Source organism: Olea europaea, chromosome 15 (assembly GCF_002742605.1).
Source record: "Olea europaea var. sylvestris chromosome 15, O_europaea_v1, whole genome shotgun sequence".
NCBI lineage: Eukaryota > Viridiplantae > Streptophyta > Magnoliopsida > Lamiales > Oleaceae > Olea > Olea europaea.
Genome location: NC_036251.1, coordinates 16,988,743 through 16,994,035, shown reverse-complemented (window position 1 = coordinate 16,994,035; position 5,293 = coordinate 16,988,743).

The window sequence follows — 5,293 nt, the reverse complement described above, 5'->3', positions numbered from 1 at the left end:
ATTCAATAGAGGGTTATAACTATCTCTCTACTTTATGCTCAAAACCCCAATCACTTACCTAACATGTCGAGCATGAATGAAGTGCATAAAGAATGTCAAGTATTGCATCAACAAGTATTGGTTAGTCTAATTAACACCGACCCCAAAGTTCTGAAATGTACCAATCCAATAGTAACGTCATAGCCGGCAAGGCGATTAAGCTCACACAAGCATACATAAGCATAATCAATAGTCACTCACAAGCATGTCTCATGCAGCAATTAGTCAAAATAAATCTAGATTGTGGAAATGCAATTAGTTACATGCCGAATGTCTTAATCAAATTATGTCACCATCCCCCAAACTTATACAAGACATTGTCCACAATGTGAAAAATAAGTTTAGAAGGCAGAATTTAAGGAAAATGAATACAAATGAGGCAAAAGATACTCCCCTGATCAAAACGGGGGCTGCAATGGGAAGCTAGAGCCTGCAGTATCATCAGCTGGAGGTGGAGGTAGGCGCGCCAAGATCTCTTTCATCAGTCCTGACTGCTATGTCATTTCATCGTGGATTCCCTCAACACGTGTCTCCAAACGGCCCAAACGCTCCCAAGTTTCATTTACCCTCATCTGGATGCCATCCACCCTACCCACAGACACACTGAGTCGACCGTTCATAGTGTCCATCTCCCTCCTAGCTGCCTGGGCATCCTGACAAGTAGCACGTGACATATCAGTGGAAATGCGGATGTCATGGTGGGCTGTATGCATCTCAGTCGTCAAAGTCCCCTTAGCCTGCTGGAGACTCTGCACGTCTCTGCTGGTCCCCGTGGTGGTGGTGAAAATCTGGCGCCACAACTGTGCATTTAACTCAATCTGTGATGGAGGAGCTTGAGGCATTTCTTGCTCTGCTTGCTCGTGACCTTGCTCTTCCTGCTGTCTGCGCCTCTCAATTTCTTGCTTCTCCCAATGCTTTAACCTGGCTCTGTCTTGGGCCTCCAAAGTACTGCGCTTTATGGTGGGGCTGGGTTTGGCAGCCACCTCCCCGGATACAATGTTTATACCAGCAGCTATGCAAATTCCGGAGATGAGGCTTGGGAAGATCATTGAGCTGTGTCTATCTCCCAAAGTACCCACATGATGTACCTGATCATAGCAAAGAGTGGCAAGATCAACCTTATTACCTCGCACCAAGTGATAAAGGAATCCAGCTGTGGGATCTGTGAATGTGGTCCTCTGAGAGGTAGGCTCAATGTTGTGGCACATAAACAGCCACAGGATTGCTATAGACGGTATAAGCTCAATTTGATGCCACTCGGTAGTGGGGAGTGGCCATGCATTCTGTCGCCCCAATAAGATCTCCGCCACTTCAGGCCAATTGAAGTCACCTGGTATAGGCGTTATGTTTTCCCACGTGAGCTGGTAGTAGTCTTGAATAACTTCGGGGGAGAATGTGATCCATTTTCCCCGGACCCAAGTTTGATGTAGGTGGTCGGTCCCTGGTGTGTCAATGTCTATATTAAAGTTGGCGTAAAATTTCCCCACCAACAATTCATAACTCCGATGTGGCTGCTCCACTATTTTATTCCATCCACAGTTCTGCACCAAAGTAGTTAGCTCGAAACCAGGAAAGTCTTCCAACTTAACAACCCGTTCTGGTGTCACTGTCCAACGACTTACTATGTTTTCATAACAAGTTGCTGCATCGGCGGTCAAAAATCTTTGTATACCTCCTTCAAGCACGCGAGTACGTGCGGTGCCGGATGATGAGCCAACCTTCTCCTTCCATTTTGAAGTTCGTTTTGGTGGCATCCTGCAAAGTTGGAAAATAGCTAGCATTGAACATCTTGTTAGACAATGAGAAATCGCATGAAATGAAAATCACGTAAAGCACAAATCCCCCAAACTTGTTTCAATAAGCATCTATACTACCACGGTGTAATGAACAATGTATGATGATTAGAGTAGTATAAATGTATAGTCCATATGAAAATATAAGAAAATTTGGGAGGATATGCTCATAGTTAAAGGGTTGGAGTCATGATTGAGTGTACACCTTCAGCCCCGGGCACCATCGAGAATTATCAAGATTGTCCCGGGCAACCTCTAGGCATATGGAAGTATGTAATGAGGTCTAGCACATACCCAAATTTCAGCTCAATCGGAGTTCGTTTGGTGTGTCAAATAGTAGTGTAAAATAAGGGACGGAGGGTGCTGTGGGCATGCTATGACCTAGCTATCTTTGTGCATGTGTGTGTTGATGTCGTCTAAGTCACATTATTTGGTAATACGTCACAACGAGTTATTCCATTCATCGAATAGTCAAACGCCATGCTAGATGTTCGTAAATGTAATAGATTACCAAAATGTGCATTTTATCGAACATGTTATATGCAATGTGAGATCTTCATATACTAGCCAAAAATTTATTATTTCACATGGTTCCCTATTCAAAAATCAATCACCAAGAGCTTACACATCCATCAATCAAATGAATTTAAGGCAAAATATACCAAAATACCCAAAAATTATCAATGTGGCAATCTATCAAACACATTACAAGCATAGAGTGGAAATGGTGGAAATTGAATGAATTTTGATTTAGATTCATTCCAAAGTTTCGCATAACACAAGCACAATCAATCCATATACACAAGAATTATTCTAAACTCCCTCAAATCGCCAAAATTACATTTATAATAAATAAAACCGAAAATGAATTGAGGGAGGGGTGAAAGAACACATACCTTTTCTTTGTAGGGTTTAATCAATGGAGAGAATGGATATCCTATCAATTATATCACAATGCAACGAAGGAATTGGTGTGTGATGTTAGCCTAGAATCGATTTGGGAGGAGAGTGAGAGGTCGAAAACGGTATTGAATCTTTTAGCAAATGATTCGGAAACCCACGCCTTTGTCTACCTATGCAGCCGCATAGTTATAATCTATGCGGTCGCATAGGAATATTGTTTTAGTGACTTGAACGTTCGGTAGGTGCCTCGCATAGACACCATGTCTATGCGATCGCATAGGCACACAATTTATTTATTTATTTATTTATTTATTTATTTATTTATTTTTTTGGAAATAAAATAAAATAAATAATAAAAAAATGTCATTTTTGTCCAGATTTTTTTATTTTTTTATTTTATTATTATTTTTTTTTTATAAAGACCCAGCTCTCAACGCCCCCAAATTTTTCAGAAATATATTTTTAAAATATTGACATGTGAAATTTAGAAAACATAATATTTCTCGAAATACGTGAATTCCACAGTCAACTACCCAAAACAACGTGAATCAACCCGAACTTGTGTGTGATTCTTAATGACTCATGTGCACAGTGCTTGGACTCTTTGAAATGCCTAGATGATTGATGACCACATAACGGAATACTAAATGAATGTGAAAATAAACTTCCTAAGTTAATGCAGAAAACATAATAAAGTAAATAAACAGATAAAAAGGATACAGTGGGTTGCCTCCCACCCAGCGCTAAGTTATAGTCGATAGCTCGACTTTTCCGCGGCCGCTTCATTCTTGCGTCTCAAGTTGAACGGTTGACTTTTGTTTAGAGAAGTCACCGCCCCAGTAGTGTTTCAACCTTTGCCCATTGACAGTGAAGGTACCCTTATTCTCATTGTTCACTTGTATAGCCCCATATGGTAGAACTTTTGTAACTGTGTAGGGACCCGACCACCATGATCGTAGTTTTCCTAGGAATAACTTGAGTCTCGAATTATATAGTAGTACTTGCTACCCCACTTCGAACACTCGCCTCTGAATGTGCATATCATGCCACTTCTTGGTTCGCTCCTTGTAAAGTTGTGCATTCTCATAAGCCTCCATTCTAAATTCATCTAACTCATTCAGTTACAGTAGACGTTTTTCTCCGATGGCATTCAAGTCCATATTTAACTGTTTCATAACCCAATATGCCCGATGCTCCATTTCTAATGGCAGATGACATGCTTTCCCAAAGACTAGGCGGTATGGAGACATGCCGATCGGGGTCTTGAATGCTGTTCTGTAAGCCCATAATGCATCGTCCAGCTTTTTAGACGAATCCTTTCTAGATGAATTCACAGTAACTTCTAGTATTCTCTTCAGTTGCCGATTAGATACCTCAACTTGCCCGCTGGTTTGTGGATGATATGGAGTAGCAATGCGGTGTTTAACGCCATATTTATTCAGTAGTTACTCAAACTGGCGATTACAAAAATGCTTGCCCCCATCGCTGATTATAGCACGTGGTGTACCATACCGGGTGAAAATGTATTTTTTCAAGAAATCAATTACTGTCTTTGAGTCATTTGTTGGCAATGCAACTGCTTCCACCCATTTTGAGACATAATCGACTGCCACCAAGATATACTGGTTTGAGAACGAAGGGGGAAAATGTCCCATGAAGTCAATTCCCCAAACATCAAATATCTTTACTTCCAAAATATTGTTCAGTGGCATTTCATTTCTCCTCGAGATATTCCCAGTGCGTTGACATCTGTCACATCTCTTAACAAACTCAAATGTATCTTTAAACAATGTAGGCCAGTAGAAACCTGATTGTAGAATCTTTGCAGCTGTTTTTGAAGCTCCAAAATGCCCTGCATATGTGGATGAGTGACAGTGCTCGAGAATCTCATGTACTTCTTCTTCAGGTACGCACCTCCTAACTATCTGATCAGCTCCTCGCCTATAGAGAATTGGATCCTCCCAGAAGTAGTACTTTAACTCGGCAAAGAATTTTTTTCTTTGGTGACTGGAGCAGTCAGGTGGTGGAATGGAACTGGCCAAGTAATTGACAATATCTGCATACCAAGGTGCTTCATCCACTCTCAACATCTGTTCATCTGGGAAGATCTCATTTATATCCACTAAATCTTTCGTCTCCCCAGATTCTAGTCTGGATAGGTGATCTGCTACTACGTTCTCGGTGCCCTTCTTGTCGCGTATCTCAATGTCAAATTCTTGTAATAACAATACCCAACGAATTAATCTCGACTTTGCATCCTTCTTTGTGAGCAAATACTTCAATGCAGCATGATCAGTATAGACAATGATTTTAGATCCGACGAGGTATGACTTGAATTTGTCAAATGCAAACACCACAGCCAACAGCTCCTTTTCAGTGGTTGCATAATTTAGTTGTGCATCATTTAAAGTTCTGCTTGCATAGTAGATCACATGAAAAATCTTGTTCCTCCGCTATCCCAATACTGCACCTACAGCGTGATCACTTGCATCACACATCAATTCAAAAGGTAATGCCCAGTCTGGAGCTACAATCACTGGTGCTGTCGTAAGCTTTTC